The following is an 18,212-nucleotide window of genomic DNA, read 5'->3' as shown; positions in this document are numbered from 1 at the left end:
GCATTGTAATAAGTGCACAAAAAAGAAAATAAAAAGATGCAATAAATCATATTGTTAAATGCCTTGCTAATCACGATGGCATCATACTACGTTAGTTAATATTTCAAGGCACATTATGCCCTTAAGGAGAGGTTCCTCATTAAGGACAGTGGATGTGAATCTAGCAGATGTAAATCCAAATTGTAAACCATCTCTTGATAATTTTGAATATTTTTGTCAGATCTGATTTGATCCTTGTTATTTTTACCTGTTAACGTGGATAGCAAAGAGTTTGTTCTAGGAGTAAGAATGTCTGCTCTGTCATTTTTATTGTTGTTCATTTGCTTGCGCTCATGTTATTGTTCTCGTTTCAGTCCATGGTTTCTTTGCAGGAAATCTTTTTTAAGTCATTTGTCTACTTTATGAGAGTTAATTTAATTAAAGCCAGAGAATATTACCTAAAAACAATTATGATAATACAGCTGGGCACATATAAACTGTAACGTGTCATACTCTGCAGAAAGCAAAGAGTGAGGAAACTTTCCTCCACCCCTCTGAGCTCTGGAACTCCCACTTCCCTCAGGATGGCTCCATGTGTGAATCATCTACGACACAAGACCGCCTGACACTGGGATCAGGTGAGGGCGCCGCATCAATCCGTGTATTTAATGTTATAACCCTTCTGGGATGCAAGAGCCACGCTCTGTAGAACTCTAATACAAACAACTGAAATGCAAGTTCTAACAAGGCTTTTACAAGAGCAATGAATTTAAGTATGTGGCAGATGACCCAAAATCTATTCAATTAGCATTGCTTTTATAAAACAAATTACAGAGAAACTGAAGCCCAGAGAGGCTGGATGACTTTCCCCTAATCCCACAGAGGCTTCTTGGCAATTGAACCCAGAAACCAGATCCTCTGACCCACAGGCAAACACGCTTCTCATTATACCACGAGACTGTGAATGAGTATACTTAGCAATTTTGTGACTGAATTAAGTCCTGCTGGCCTCTCTTCAGCATAGTGCCATGTGATGAGGGGGAAAGACTCAAGCCGAGAACAAAGTGAAGAAACCAGGAGGTGACAGGTCCAGCCCTGGAGATGGGAGAAGATTTTCAGTTCTCTGCGGCATACGAGGAGGGAAAATATGCCTTTCCACTGCATCTCTAGCCCTCAGTTTCTGTTTCTCTCACTGACGAGGATCTTTAGATTGATTAAGGTTATCTTGAAAAGAATTCTTTTGTGCCTCCCCTACCAGATATTCAAAGACATTATATTCAATGTCACATTGATTATATTGATATATATTGATCATATTCAAGGACAGCCAGCCAGAAAGGTGTCTGGTGTGGCAATCTATAAGGAATGATAAAATGTCCCTGGAAATGTAATGAGATGAAGATAATTATTTTTCCCTCCTATACCAGTAGGTTTCAATCAGAGCAGAAAGACCACTATGAGTATAATGGGGTAGACTATCTATTATGAGTTAGACTTTATACGATTTGGGGAGGAGCTGAAGAGAAGGTCCAAAGAGCACCGGAGAAAAGTCACTAACCAACTCTGGTGCAAATGGACAAGTCAGAGTTTGTTGGATGCTAGTTGAAACCAGCTGTTGGAGAGGAGCCATGAAGGGGGCAGGGATAGAAGTCTCTGGAAGGCTATCAACTCTTTGTGGCTTCCACCTCTGTGAGCTCAGAGCAAAGCATTTGGTGGTGGATCTGGGATCACCGCTGGTCAGTAGGGCCAGCAGTCACGAAGAAGAGCTGCACTCAGAGTGAGGAAAATCAATAGAAAGTGAAACCCACTGGCTTCTCTGTGGCTGTCCCTAACCACCTCTACCAAGCTTCAAAATGTAATGGCTGCTACTTCATTTCTGCCTCTCAAATATCACACAAATCTCTTTGTGGCAACCATAACTCTGAACCACACAGGGTATTCCCATATCTAGGTGTCCGGGAAGTGTAGTTCCAATTTAGCTAAGTTTACATTGCACAAAGGCGCCACAGCTCCTCTCAGGGACAAATACTGTGTGGCTGGAAGCAATAGCTTGATAAGCTGCTTGGGATAAAGTGTAAGACACCCAAAGCTCCAGCCCCAGTTACGATCCATGATTGCTATGCTGCCTTCTGAGGACGTGAGGCTGTCTGCCTGCTGGGCTATTGCTTTGTGTATGGAATATGCCAGTGGGGAGCCAGACCTGAATCATCAAGGACCGTGGAGGTGAGGCAGCAAGGTGCCCCCGCAGCGCTTCTTCACTGCCTTAGCCTGCTACAGGGCTCAGCTTCCCTAGAAATAAACCTGGAACCATTTATAGAATATAGGTTTGGAGAGAAATCCATAATAGCTATCGAAATTATAAATGCACTTATCCTTTGGGCCAGCAATCCCATTGCTGAGAATTTTGGCCTCACCACTTACTAACTGTGTGACCTTGTACATACTTACACATGTGCGCAGTTCTGTTACAAATGTCTTCATTGCAGCATAAGCAAAAATTAGAAACAACTCTAGCATCTGTCTATGGGGATCTGGTTAAATAAACTGTGGTACATCCACATGATGGAATTCTATGAAGCTAAGAAAAAAGAATAAGAAAGTTCTCATTGCACTGATGTAGAAAGATCCCTGGGATAGGTTAAAAAGGAAAAAAGAAGAAAAGAAAGAGAGAAAGAAAAAGGTAGGTGCAGAACAATGTTTATAGTATGCTAAATTTTATATAAGATAAAGAGGAAAACAATTACACATCTTTGGATTTGCTCATATGTTCATAAAACATTGCAAGGATTCAAGAAACCAATAGAAGTAGTTACCTAGGGGGTGGGGGGAGGGGGGCAGTAATGTGGTGGACAAAGACAGGGATGGGAACCAGAGTGCTCAATGTATACCTTTGGATATAGTTTTGGTTTTTGAGCCATATTAGTATTTTACATATTTGAAAAATTAAATTCAGGTTGCCTTCAAAGAAAGAGAAGAAAAAGAAGAAGAATTTGGAGAAGCATCAAATTGTCAGCCTTCCTGGAAGAGCTGATGTCTAGGTCAGACTCTGTCTCCGTGTTACCAAACCACTGGATTTGGGGGAAGGTGGGTGAACAGAATCCCATCCAGCAGGTAGGGAGAGTAGCTTGGGAGACAGGATAGTGTTGAGTTTAAGAGCATGGATTCTAAAGCCAGCCTGTGTAGGTTCAAATTTAGCTCCATAACTCACAAGCTGGGCAACCTTGGATAAGTAATCCAACTTTTCAGTGCCTCAGTTTCCTCATCTGTAAAATGGGGCATAATAATAATAATACCTATTTAATATGGATGTTCTGAGGATTAAATAAGTTAACACACCTGAAGTGCTTAGAATAGTGCCCAGCATAGAAAGGATTCTATACACCTATTTATTTATTTATCCATTATTTCATGGGAGGGTCCACTCAGGGAGAGATCCTCAGCATGATTCCCCAAATCTGATTTTAACCAGGGCCCATGTGGTCTTGAACCTTCCATTGAGACTCAGTAGAAAGTGATTCCCTAACAGGCCTATAACTAGTCTGTAGGAATCTTCCTAGAAGACCCCTCCAACACATAATATTATCCATCTGATCCACTTTCCTTCCAAATGAGGTTTCAGGGGGATTTTCTTGGGTTGGAGGTGTCCTCAGCTCTCCTCTCTTCCTATGAGAAGTTAGCAGCACTGAGATTCCCTCCAACAGTTTAGGACTGAGATAGCCCACCTCCCATGAAGTTCTGGAAACAGGGTCCCATGATAATGGTTCACGTACAGTCACAAGCTTCTGTTTTTCCCAGGAAAACCTGTGAGGTAGAGAGGTGGCTCAGGCTGACTCCTGCATCCCTTCCCTGGCTTATCTGAAAAAGGACAAGATGATTCTCCAAGGCCTCCTGGAGCAGCGGTGTTGGCACCTGCCGCTCCGTTTGGAGAAAGGGGCCCTACAGGTGAAGCCTCCACCTGTTTGAGGAAACTCTCGCTCATTAGCCCAGCTAGCCCTGAACCCACAGTGAGATCCCTTCCAAAGATTCTCCCTGCCAAGGGCTGGGAAGCCCCTTATCATCATCCAGCCTCTTTGGCTGTAACTCTTGCAGAAGGATCAGTTCTTGAACGAGAGCTGTCCTTCAAGTTCATTGCCGAGGATGCAGAAGAGATGGTGAGGTGGAGACTTGAGAAGAGCAGTCAGTGTGCAGAATAGATGCTGAGAAGAGGGGAGTAGGACGTGACCAGGGAACTATGTCCTGGAGACTTTTTCAGCAGTATCGAGGGCCTAACAAAAGTCAGAAGCCAGGAATTTGTGGAGGCACCAAGCTGCCCCCACTGTGTAGTTTTTCAGAAGCACAAGTACAGAAGTGAAAAGACTGCAGCCCTCTTAGTGGCTGAGATTCTGTTCCTGGAATAAGACAGGTGATTCTTACCAAATTCAGATTCCAATCTTTTGGAACCATGAAATGTCTACAAGTCCCCTAGGAAAAGTGACTTTGTTTCCTATTACTCTCCCATAGTAGACACTGCTGTGTCCTGTGCAGATGCCCCTCTCCAGGCTAGTGCATCACCTTCCAGCTGCTTCGAGCAACTCACAGGTGCTCCTTCTCCTGGGAATTGCCCTTGGCCAATGGGAGCCAGCTGCTATGGTCTGAATGTTTTGTCCCCCGCCCCAAATCCATGTGTTGAAATCCTAACCGCCAATGAGACAGTATTAGTAGGTGGGGCCTTTGGGAGCTGATTAGGTCATGAGGGTGGAGCCTTCCTGAATGGGATTAGTGCCTTTATAAAAGAGACCCCACAGAGATGGAGCCTTAGCCCCTTCTGCCATGTGAAGATACAAAGAGAAGTCTGCAACCTGGAAGAGGACCCTCCCCTAGAATGCTGGCACTCTGATCTCAGACTTCCAGCCTCCAGAACCTCGATGGATAAGGGTCTGTTGTTTATAAGCCACCCAGTCTGTGGGTCTTGTTATAGCAGCCCAAGGGGACTAAGAAACCACCTCACCCGGCAGCCTGCTGCTGGTGACTCACAGATATGAAAGGACAAAAGGCCCACCCACTTGTCTCGAGGCAGGACACACTCTACAGCACAATTCATACTCCAGAGCGCCCCATGGGCCACACTGTACCTCCTGAGGCCACATCCTCACTTAGCTCTGTCACCTGCTCCCTTCTGCTCTCCTCTGTCCCTTTTTCCTGAGAGCACATCCTCAATAAATCATAGACACCTGAATTCCTGTCTTAGGCTCTTCTCAGGAGTCCCAGTCTACGACCCTTCTCTATTGCATTCTCTCCTCCAGCCACATTGGCCTCCTGCAGTTCCTAGAACCCTAGACATGTGCCAGCCTCAGGGCCTTTGTACTTGCCCTTCCTTCTGCCTGGAACACTTTCCCCCAGATGTCTGAGTCACTGACTCCCTCAGCAACTTCAGGTCTTTACTCAAACGCCACTTTTTCATTGAGGTCTTTTTTTTTTATAATTATTTATGTATTTTTCCCCCCGAGCCCCGGTAGACAGTTGTATGTCATAGCTGCACATCCTTCTAGTTGCTGTATGTGGGACGCGGCCTCAGCATGGCCGGAGAAGCAGTGCATCAGTGTGCACCCAGGATCCAAACTCGCGCCCGCCATCAGCGGAGCGCGCGCACTTAACCGCTAAGCCACGGGGCGGGCCCCATTGAGGTCTTTTTTTATTGCTCATTAAAAATTATAAACCGGCCTAACACATCCTTTCTCCCTTTGTTGTTTTAGCACTATTTAACATAAAAATAGAAAGTACTTATATAGTGCCTTAAGCGTGCTGGGCACCATTCTAAGTGCTTAACATTCATTAAATGCAATCCTCATGACAAATCTACAAAAGTTTTATTAAACTCATTTTACTGATGAGGAAACTGAGGCACAGAGAGATTAAGAACTTTCCCAAAGTTCATACAGCTTGTAAGTGATGGAGCCAGGCTTTGATCTCAGGCTGTTTGACTCCAGACATTATGCCACCACACTGCATTATCATACTGATTTCTTTATTTACTTATTTATTTTGGTTATTGTGTGTCTCCTCCCACTAAAATACAAGCTCCTTGAGGATATGGATTTTTGTCTGTTTGGTCCACTGCTGTATTCCTTAGTACCTAGAGAAGTCCAGGTACCATACGAGGCCCTCAAATATTTATTAAATTACATAGCTTCTGTGACTTCAAGCCTTTCTTCTCTCTGGATTCAAGGGGAAAACAAATTATAATAAGGGTAGATCGGTTATTCAAATTTCAGCCAACATCCAGAGTCATGTAATAAGAACCCCTTCCTTCCCATGTTGATTCATCTGTAATAAGTTGGATGCAATATATTTAAAGCACATGGTGATTATTTAAATATTTGGCTTCCACTTTAGAGCCATGAGTGCCAGGCGGCTGTGTAATTGTTGGCTAAGATAATGATCTCCAGTGTTTGGAATGCCGGAATTTGCAGTGATGTTGTCAAAGCCTCACCAGAGACAATGGAGGCTGGGAAAAGAATCGATGTGGAAAGTTCCTGGTCAAAGTCATTTTTAATGACAATCTAGTACTGCTCATTGGGACTTCAGGGAAGCCCAAAAATAGCACCTCATCCAAGTTCTGAACTACTTGAGAAATAGACCTAAAAAATAAGACACAAGGAAATCAAAATATCATTTTTACTGCTAAGAAAGCTGATATTGCAGAATGTAGCTCAGATTTAAGAGAAAAATGTTTTCTTAATACTAAACCCCAGAAATAGGCACACTTACCCGTGGATGACTACAGATCTCCCCAAGTAGGGCCTTGACCCTATAAACCTACAGCATGATGGAACAGAGCAGGACACGCATTCTCTGCAGGTACACCAGCTCCCAAGAGGACTCCAGAGGGACGAGCTGGCTTCTCCATCCAGATTCTCCTTCTAAACTGACCAGTTAGACGAATCACTGCATCCGCCCAAGAAAAGAGTGAGTGACAGGTGCAGAGAGATGCCAGGAGGGTCACAGTGATGGATAGCCCTTCAAATGAAAGGAAACATTAAGAGTGAGGAATAACATAACACTTGCAGCAGTACTGCCCCACGGCAATTGGACTACTCTTGAAGGAACTCCAATTACATTTTTGCTTTATGAATTTGGTGTTACAGAATACGTAATAATTGGCATCTTACAGCTTCTTACCATTTTGCTTCTTAGTTGCCATAGCTAAAACTGGATTTAAATCATAGAGTTTCGCAGCTAACATTGAAACTTCAAGGATAATGTGGTCTATTGCTGTCCTTTTTTTTTTTTTTCGTGAGGAAGATCAGCCCTGAGCTAACATCCATGCCAATCCTCCTCTTTTTTTGCTGAGGAAGATCGGCCCTGAGCTAACATCTATTGCCAATCCTCCTCCTGTTTTTTTTTTTCCTTTTTCTCCCCACAGCCCCAGTAGGTAGTTGTATGTCATAGTTGCACATCCTTCTAGTTGCTGTATGTGGGATGCCGCCTCAGCATGGCCAGACAAGCAGTGTGTCGGCGCGTGCCCAGGATCCAAACCCTGGCCGCCAGTAGCAGAGCGCGCACACTTAACCGCTAAGCCATGGGGCCGGCCCCTACTGCTGTCCATTTTACAGGTAAGGAACTGAGGCCCAGTGGGTGGAGTATTTTGTCCTAAGACAGAAATGTAGACAGGTCACCCAGAGCCAGAACTGGAGCCCTCATCCTCTTTCTTCTCAGTCCAAAGTCTTTATCTATCCAATGGCCTGTTTTTCAGTTTGTCATCAAATTGTCCCTAGTGCCAAGAAGCAGAGGAGAAAGAAACTCTTCACCAATAACAAGAAACAAAAACTTAATATACATGTCCATTTCTTTTTTTTTTTTTTTTGCTTTGTGAGGAAGATCGGCCCTGAGCTAACATCTGCCAATCCTCCTCTTTTTGCTGAGGAAGACTGGCCGTGGGCTAACATCCATGCCCATCTTCCTCCACTTTATATGGCACGCCGCCACAGCATGGCTTGACAAGCAGTGCGTCGGTGAGTGCCCGGGATCCGAACCCGCGAACCTTGGACCGCCGCGAACCCCGGGCCACCGCAGCGGAGCACGTGCACTTAACTGCTTACACCACTGGGCCAGCCCTACGTGTCCATTTCATAGCCAAGATTACGAGGTGACGGAAAGAAGATGAAGTGTTCAGCAAGAAGACAGCAATCATTTCTCTAAATGACCTAAAATGAGGGCCTCGTCAACTCCCACTGTACCTTTCAGGATGTGATGCCTCATATTGGAATTTCCCATCCATCTAAGTCCATGGTGCTAGTTAGCTAAGTCATGTTCAGGGATACTTAGTTATTTACTTTCATAAAATGCAAGAAAACTAGATAGTTTTCATGTGAATATGAACTCCAGTATCTTAATGATGTCTGTTTTAAATTATTTATGCACAGCTCAAACCTCCTGGGAATTGCTAAAAAAAAAAAAAATCTTGTATTACGGTGAATCATATGAGCTTGTTCTCAATGAGTGGAAAAGGAAATGAGTGCTTTCTTCAGAAACCCAGAGGAGAGGGAAATCTTATTTCAAGATTCTTTCACTTCCTATAATGTAATATGTATGTATTAAGCCTGTAAAATAGGACTTAAATATAAAGATCATAGATCATCATGTCTAAATTACAGATGAAGAGTTTATTCATCATTATAAATATATATAGTATAATTGTAATGATTTTTTAATTCTAGCCATAATTACTGCTGAAGGCATCCAATTTATTTGTTTATCCCAATGTTTTTCAATATGAAAAGCTAGCACTATACTTTAAATTATAGAAAGTTTAGGTAATTGTCTATGGAGAAATGTCAACTATTTTAAAATTTCTTACTGAGACTTCTTGCCTGTGTAACATAACAAGCAGCAACCCTAAGCCATGAATTGTGAGTTGGATGTGCATACGGCTATGGTGTTCAGAGACCGAGGTGCTTCTGTGGGCTTGTTTTGGGCTCCCCAAGTAGGTCAGGCCACTGTAGAGACTGTCATACATTGCAGAATGAGAGCAATTTGGTTGCTAAGGGAGTAAAAGCCTTACCTGATGAACCCCAGGCTCTCCCAGCAAATTCAGGTCACTGTATTATGGAAATACACTGATGTCCTTTTTATTGAAATGTATGGAAATTGTCACAACCAGATATCTATAGCAGGGAAAAATAGTCCACTGGCCTGGGAATCCTGAATTGTAAAAGATATCGTCCCCTATTTATAAAGTTTACCTAGAAAATCTATAGAGGAATGTGGATGTGCGCATGCACGTGCACACGTTGGTTGGTTGGTTGGTTGGTTGTTTTTTAAAGCAAGTAGCTATTTGGGCTGGCCCCTGGCTTAGCGGTTAAGTGCGCGCGCTCCGCTACTGGCGGCCCGGGTTCGGATCCCAGGCGCGCACCAGTGCACCGCTTCTCTGGCCATGCTGAGGCCACGTCCCACATACAGCAACTAGAAGGATGTGCAGCTATATGACATACAACTATCTACTGGGGCTTTGGGGGAAAAAAAAAAGGAGGAGGATTGGCAATAGATGTTAGCTCAGAGCTGGTCTTCCTCAGCAAAAAGAGGAGGATTAGCATGGATGTTAGCTCAGGGCTGATCTTCCTTCACACACACACACACACAAAAAGGAAGTAGCTATTTCCAAGACAAATTTTTTTCTGAAAGAGTCTAGCTTTAGTCCTGACTTCCGCTCTTCAGAGACTTAGGATGAGCTTTGGGGCCTTTTTCCTTCAGGTAAAACAAATCAACTTTTAGGGCTAAACTTCCACATAGACAGCTAGAATGCTGCCTAATCATGGAGGAAGTCGTTATCAACTCTAACTGTTAAACTCCACTGTGTTCCTAATACCCACGGCAGAGATTTTGATGTTTTATTCATCTCAGTATCCCCAGAACCTAGAACTCAGCACAACACCTAGTAAGTGCTCAGTAACTACTGCTTGGATGGAAAATTAATCATTGACTCTAAATTTCAATCCTGCCTTTATCACAGCTGCCAATGTGATCTTGGGCCAGTCATTCAACCTGTCAGGGTGTCAGTCGCATGGAAAGCCCTTTAGCACAGTACTTGTGAGTCAATATTACGGGATTTAAAATTATTTATATGTGTATTTTAACTAATGTTTGCTTTTATGAAATTATGATGTGGTAACATCATAACAATTAATGTTCTCATTTCTGAGGCCGTTAGTCTGGTAAAGTGCAGACCTTACAAGATGAATGATTTTCATAATTTTTCATGACTATGAACTTTAACTGAACCATTTAGGACTTCCTCTGATACACATCCAATTACTCTTAAAGATTTCAGTTTACTCTAGAATCAAAGATAAATGTGCTGTTGTAACACGTCGTAAAGCCCTTACAGCTTCTAAAGGCCAAAAGCTCTCTGCGTGTATAGTAGGAGAAAGAAAGAAACTTTTTTAAAAAGTTAAGCTGTACTAAAGATCCAAAATTGACATGAAACGTTGAAAAAATAAAGCCATTCGGAATATTAATAAAGTACAGTATTTATCTGACTGAAAACCCAAAACATAGTTACAAAGTCACATTTACCCTCTTTCTATTTTGTTAATGAGAAAGATAAACAGTGGTCCTAAATCATCATGTGTCAGATTTGCTTGAAGGGTATCTATAAAGTCTTCTTATATTGTGTATCAGTCAGGGTTCTCTGAGGTGCTTAAATTTTTTTTCCACTATAACAGCCTGTTTTTACGGCGCTGATTTGCTGAGGGTCCAGGACAATTGTCCAGTGGACTTTGTCCAGTTGTCTCAGCTTCGAGATTTGCTTGAATGCTCTGTCATGGTGTTTAGCTTGTTCCTACTTTTCCCATTTATTATCTGTCTTTTAGATACTCTTCTGATACTTAGAGGAGCAAGAAAATAAATCAGGTCTACAGGCCATTATAGCAGCCTAGAAAGAATCTCTGAAGACTGAAGAGGAGACTGAGCAGAAACTAATGACTAAAGGAACTTTTTTTGGATCATTGCTAGATTTAATACCTTTGAGTAATTCCTGGATGAATGACCACAAGTAATTGAGTAGAAAAAACAACAGCCTAAACAACTTTCATTCTGAGCCAGGACTAGGAATTGTTAGGCACGAGGCAGCTTTGTGAAATGGATGCCAATATGCAAAGTAAGATTTTGTTTTTTTTTGTCTAACAGACTTTATAATATGAGGTGGGGCTTTGTCATACATGTTCTGATTGGAGACTCCAACCTTTTCCTAGTCAAAGTGTAAAGCAGCCAGCTTAGTTGCTTAGGCAACCAACAATGTTTAAGACTGGTGACTTATAAATTCAACTTGTTGCTAACTTGCAGTCACGAAAGTCTTTTGAATCTTTGTTCAAAGACAATTCATTTGGATGGGCTTTAAATGCTCAGGAAATAGGCCTGGAAAACCTTTATTCAAGGTAGGTAAACAAAAACTGTTTCTATGGTGTTATTAAAATAGACTGGATACATTTCAAGATACTTTCGGCTTTTATCTACTCACCGAATAGTCTATGTGCCTACTTTTGCCAGGACCTTGGACATGTTACAGGTGTGAATTTTAGCTCACTTCACTAGAGTTAAAAATAAGCCACACCTTTGTATCTCAAACAAAGTTACATGTGTTCAGAGCCCCCATCCACTCAGGAAATTCAATCTCATGAATTTGTTGGGGGCAAGGTGGGGAGGTAACCCATCTCTGTAGAGTCAGGAGCGGGGATCTGGCACCATCCAGGACTTTTTAGAAGGTCCTCTGATTCCCTCTGGCCTCTGTTCAATGTCAAAATCCACATGGTCCCTTGAAAGCAATGGCCCCAGCCCCAGATCTTTTGACGGCTGGGAAGCTAAATGTTTAGTGAGCCTCCTTCCTCAGGGCACCCTGCAGCTATTTTTTGCTATGAGGTCCTTCCACAGACCAGAGCTATAGGAAGGAGTGAAGTGCTGGTCTCCACTACTCCAGCACCTGCACACCTCTGCTCCCTTCCCAGTTTCTCGAAAAGCTCAAAATCTTCACTCTAGGGTGGGTCCACTTCTTCTTCTCTCAGCTGAAGCTTTTTTTCTACAACAAAATGCTACATAGTGGTGATATTCTGGATGCTGGTTTCATGCTTTATTTATGAATTCTCTTTTTATCCCGGTGATACAGAAGTCATTAAGAATCTGGAGGTAAGGACACCCTCAGTGACTATCTTGGAATGGGATAGGGAGAATACTTACTATTTGTTCAGGCTGCTGGATGAGTACAGAATATAAATTAATATCTTGAGGTGGTTTTCTCACCACAGATATGAAGGTGAGAAAGACAGTCCCTGCCTTCAGGGATCTCACATCTTAGAATAGAGGCAAAAAAAGAGGTCATTAAATAGAGCACACAGGAGGGATCCCTACACCAGAGGCTAGGGAGGGTTTTTCTGCAGCAAGTGGTTATGAACTCTTAAACAGCACTTCCTACCTATGTACTAGGCACTGTTCCAAGCTATTATTTATATAGATATAGATATACAGTGGGGCTATAATTGGAACCCAGACAATTTGGCTCCAGAGTCTATGCCCTAAATTCCTGGGCTCTATGGCTATCTCCAATGAGACCTGAAGAATAGGTGAAAGCTTGCCGTGACACAGAGTAGGTGTCTGAGAGCGGGGTAGGGTAGACACAGTGTGAAAGAGCCCTGGGAGGTGCCATAGAGTGGGAAGTTGGAGTTGAACTATCTGAAACAGTAACAGCTAAGGCCCCAGCAACCCTTCAGAAGTGGACCAGCAGGATACTGACGCTTCTCCCTAAGGCTAGGCAAAGCGAATCAGGAGAGGAGGACTGACCAGGATAACGAAGGGGTTCCAGAAAATTCCTCTCAAAAGGAAATCTTCACTGACAACACCAGATGCTGTCAAGGATGTAGAGCAACAGGAACTCTCATCCATTGCTGGTGGGATTGCAAAATGGTACAACCACTTTGGAAGACAGTTTGGCAGTTTCTTACAAAACTAAACATACTCTTACCATATGATCCAGCAATCATGCTCCTTGGTATTCACCCAAAGGAGTTGAAACCTCATGTCCACACAAAGACCTGCAGACAGATGTTTATTAAGAGCTTGATTCATAATTTCCAAAACTTGGAAGCAAGCAAGATGTCCTTCAGCAGATGAATAGATGAGCTGTGGTACATCCAGACAATGCAATATTATTCAGTGCTGAAAAGGAATGAGCTATCCAGCCAGGAAAAGACATGGAGGGACCTTAAATGCATATTACTAAGTGAAAGAAGCCAATCTGAAAAGACTACCTACTGTATGATTCCAACAATATGACATTCTGGAAAAGTCAAAACTATGGAGACAATAATAAGGTCAGTATTTACCAGGGGGAGAGAGGGATGAATAGACAGAGCATAGAGGATTTTCAGGGCAGTGAAAATACTCTGTATGATACTATAATTGTGGATTTATGCCATTATACATTTGTCCAAACCCATAGAGTGTACAACACCAAGAATGAACCATAATGCACTCGGTGATAACGCTGTGTCAGTGTGGGTTCATCGATTGTAACATCCTGTAACAAATGTACCACTCTGGTGGGGGATGTTGGTAATGGGGGAGGCTATGCATGAGTGGGGACAAGGGGGGATATGGGAAATCTCTGTACTTTCCATTCAATTTTGCTGTGAATCTAAACTTGCTCTAAAAGATAATGTCTATTTAAAAAAAAAAAAAGTCTTATCGGGCCAGCCTCAGTGGTCTAGTGGCTAAGTTTAGCACGCTCCACTTTGGCAGCCCAGGTTTCGGTTCCCGGGTGCAGACCTACACCACTTGTCTGTCAGTGGCCATGCTGTGGTGGCAGCTGACATAAAAAAAAAAAGAGGAAGATTGACAGTGGATGTTAGCTCAGGGGGAATCTTCCTCAGCAAAAAAAAAAAAGTGTCTCACCCAACCCTCTATCAATTAAATTTTGAATAATAAGACTCTCTTCTAAAATGGAATTATGCCCTGCAAGGAGTAAATCTATGCTTGGATTTACACACTGTTGTGAGTATTTTTCACCAGAAAATCAAATTACTTTTCTCCTACCCTGATGGTAGCCAAGTGGGGAGGCTGCTCTAGAGAAAGGCTTGGGACAGGCACCAGGACACGAAGATGACAACGCACTCTTGGAATGAGGTCAAAAAAATCTGCCACAAGATATTACTAGCCTCTGCTTGACCACGTATTCTCTCTGCTACACCAGGGGCACTCTGTTTTTTGCATTCAAAGGACTTTACATGTCATAGGCGTTGGAAAGCAGTTCTGGAATGTTGTAAGTACTAAATTTACTTTCAGGATGTCTATTATCAGCATTCAAGAGTGAAATAAAGGATAGGCGTGCCTCAAGGAAGACTGGAGACACAACCAAATCGACGTACACTCATCTTCATATTTCAGATTTTCCCCATTTGGGCCAAAATTATGATCTCCAGGGCCCGCTTTGCCTCTTCTGAGGCAAAAAGAAAAGCTGAGTCTGGCAGTCAGAACACCAAACCCAGAGGGACCTAAAGCAGCCAGAGGTCTGGGTCGATGGCACGACAGCTCAAGCTGAGAGCCTGCCAAAGTGTCTCTCCTGACAGCGGTGCCCGTTCATAACGGAAAGCAGAACGCGCACTCCATCTTTGTGTGACACCTCATTTAAACCCGGCCGCTCTGCTTTTGTGAGACTTGACGTTATTTATTCCTCAGAGAGGGAACCAGTGACTCACGAGATCTTGTGATTCACAGAGCCTCTCACAGAGCTGGGCAGATGGCAAGCAGAGAGCTGGGACAAGAAAAGGGATGGCAGGAGAGTGAGGGCTGTGCTGGCCACTCGGAGGTCATCCAAGATGCCCCCCCCCACACACACACACACACCTCCCCACCAGGAACTGGTCCTGGACCCCATTTAACCAGCAGGGCAGAGGCGGTTGTGAATGAGCCCTGACCTCCCGGTGGTGCTGATCTAGATTCCTACCTGCGTTTGGTTCTTAAACCATCCCCACCCTCCCCCCAGGGCCTGCTCTTCAGCCAGCCACACTGCTGGCACTCTCTCCCACCTCGCCCAAATGGCTTGTCTTGGTCCCTCTCTCTCCCCTGCTGCCCAAGCTTCTGTACCTGTCTCTTGTTTTGTATCAGCTATGTGTCTCTCCTACCCAGTGAGGCTACTGGAGACATATATACTGTAGAGGTTTAGAGCATGAGTCTGGAGCCAGGCCGCTGAGGTCTGAATCCTGGCTGTGCCTGGCTGTAGCAAGATATTAAAAGACAAATGCCACTTAGGGTATTTGCTGGAAGTTAGACTTTGGTGTAACAGAGGGCTGTTCATTTTTACCACAAACTCAATTAGAAAGCTGTTTCTTTCCCAAGGTCGTTCCCAGTTATGACCTTGGCCATGTTAACTTCTCTGGGCCTCGTTTTTCTTGCATGTAAAATGGAATAATACTACCAATTTCTCAGGTTGTTAAAAAGGCCCTGCAATTATTTTGTTAAGGAAGGACTGGAGGAAAGAAGGGAGGGATGAGGGGCCAGCCTGGTGACATAGTGGTTAAGCTTGCCCACTCTGCTTCTGCAGCCCAGGATTCACAGTTTTGGATCCTGGGTGGGGACATACACTGCTCATCAAGCCATGCTGTGGTGGCAACCAACATACACAAAGAGGAGGACTGGCAACAGATGTTAGCTCAGGGCCAATCTTCCTCACCAAAAAAAAAAAAAAAACAAGGGAGGGAGGAAAGAAGGGAGAAAAAGAGACTGTGAGCCCCTTTGAATAAAGGGTCATGTATTATTCATTTTTTATTCTGTGCCTCGTTAATTCATTTATTCATTCCTGAGTTCATACAGTGTTCCAGTTACTGACCAAGATCAGTCCCTGCCCTCAAGGAGCTGACAGTCAAGAAGGAGTGACAATGAGTGACGTCAGGCGTTGTAACAGTGTGATGGCAGCCAAGGCACAGCAGGGTGGCATTGCTCTGAAGCACACATGCTCTGGCATTGCTCTGGAGCCTGGGTTCAAATTCTGCTTCTGTCACTTCCTGGCTGTGTGACCAAAGATGTTACTAGCACCTCCCTCATAGCGTTGCTGTAGGGATGGAGTTAAAAGGTGAAGAGAGACCAGAAGAGTGCCTGACACATAGTGTTTCATACATGTTAGTTTTGAACATTAAATTTATATACATATACATGCATAATAGATACATATATATGTATACACATATGCATAACAGAGTGCGATGGGAGCACAGAAGGTGGGAAAATAAACTTGAGTCTGGCAGGGCTGCCAAGAGGAGGCGACCCCTGGGCCCACTCTCTAAGAATGAGTGAGAGAGGGATGGAGAAGCAGAGGAAGCCTGAAGCTCCAGCACACGCAAAAGCATGAGAGGGGAGGGGCCGGCCCGGTGGCGCAAGTGGTTAAGTGCTCACGCTCTGCTGCGGCGGCCCGGGGTTCGTAGGTTCGGATCCCGAGCGCGCACCAACGCACTGCTTGTCAAGCCATGCTGTGGCGGCGTCCCATATAAAGTGGAGGAAGACGGGCACGGATGTTAGCCCAGGGCCAGTCTTCCTCAGCAGAAAAAAAAGAGGAGGATTGGCAGATGTTAGCTCAGGGCCAATCTTCCTCACCAAAAAAACAAAAGAAAAGAAAAAAAAAAAGAAAAGCATGAGAGGGGAGACCACCAGTCATGCCATAGGGCACCCAGACAGCCTACGAGAGATGTGTTGGAGGGGCAGGCAGGTGCTGAATCATGCAGGGCCCTGCTAATGAATTTGGATCTTACCTTAGGACAGGGCAGTGCTATGGAAATAGTTCAATCTGGAGCCTGCCATGAATATTTTGGCACTTTCTAAATCAGCCACGTTTTTCACAGCGTTACCATAGCCAGTGGTAATCAACTTTGTGATCATGATCCTGAGGTCCTGTAGGATGCTGAAGCGAAGGCTAAGAAAGACTCTCTTCAATGTTACTACTTCTAGGGCCAAGTATATTTTATTTTATTCTAATTCTTTGGGAATTGATAAATCCTTTGTGGGAAGGACCCAGTCTTTTCACTTTTATCCTGAAAGTGCCCAGAACAGTATGTAGGCACATCAGATTTGTCCAACAAACACCCAGTGATGAATTCATATAATCCATGCACATTAGATATGGTAACTTCTAGTTATTCAAGGTAATTAATAGGAACATCTTGGTGGAAAGTAGAAACGAGGCTGGGGGCATGGACTTTATTGTAGCAAGATGTCAAAGGACAAATGCCCTTAAGGTATTTGTTGGAAGTTAGACTTTGGTGTAAAGGAGGGCTGTTCATTTGTATCACAGAGCCAATTAGAACACTGTTCCTTTCAGACCACAAAATCACAGACAGTTATTTCTTTTTTTTTTTTATAATTTTATTTATTTATTTATTTTTTCCCCCAAAGCCCCAGTAGATAGTTGTATGTCATAGTTGCACATCCTTCTAGTTGCTGTATGTGGGAGGCGGCCTCAGCATGGCCGGAGAAGCAGTGCATCGGTGCGCGCCCGGGATCCGAACCCGGACCGCCAGCAGCAGAGCGCGCGCACTTAACCGCTAAGCCACGGGGTCGGCCCCCAGACAGTTATTTCTGACTTCTGGTAGCACAATGTAAAACTGTAAAACTATATCCTCTTTCATTTGGAGGAGGAAAAGGGGGAGAAAAGAAACTGGTGAATCTCATATAAGAATGTGGTCTGGGGGATCTACTAGGGAACATGGATCCTCCAAAACAACAGTATCTTGACAGTCTTTGAACCCAGGCTTCACTTGTTCATTCATTCATTTGTTCCTTCATTTGAGAGACATTTATTGAGCCTCTCCTGTATCTGAGATGCTAAGTACATAGCAGTGAACAAACTAGACATCATCTTATTCTATACCTCATGAAGATTAGACTGAAGCAGGAGAAAGAGGCTTGAAACTAATAAACACACTAAGTACACACAATCATCCCTTGGTATCCACAGGGGATTGCTTCTGGAACCCCTGTGGATACCAAAATCCACAATGCTCAAGTCCCTTATATAAATGGTGTAGTATTTGCATATAACCTACACACATCCTCTCATATACTTTAAATCATCTCTAAATTACTTGTAATACCTGATACAATGTAAATGCTATGTAAATAGTTGTTATACTGTATTGTTTAGGGAATAATGACAAGGAAAAAAAGTCTGTACATGTTCAGCTGTTCAGCAACAATTGTATGCCTTTCAATCTACGATTGAT

This window comes from Ceratotherium simum, chromosome 8 (assembly GCF_057802395.1).
Source record: "Ceratotherium simum simum isolate JZ-2026a chromosome 8, ASM5780239v1, whole genome shotgun sequence".
Lineage (NCBI taxonomy): Eukaryota > Metazoa > Chordata > Mammalia > Perissodactyla > Rhinocerotidae > Ceratotherium > Ceratotherium simum.
The sequence above is the reverse complement of the archived record's forward strand: the minus strand, read 5'-3'. Positions refer to the sequence as shown.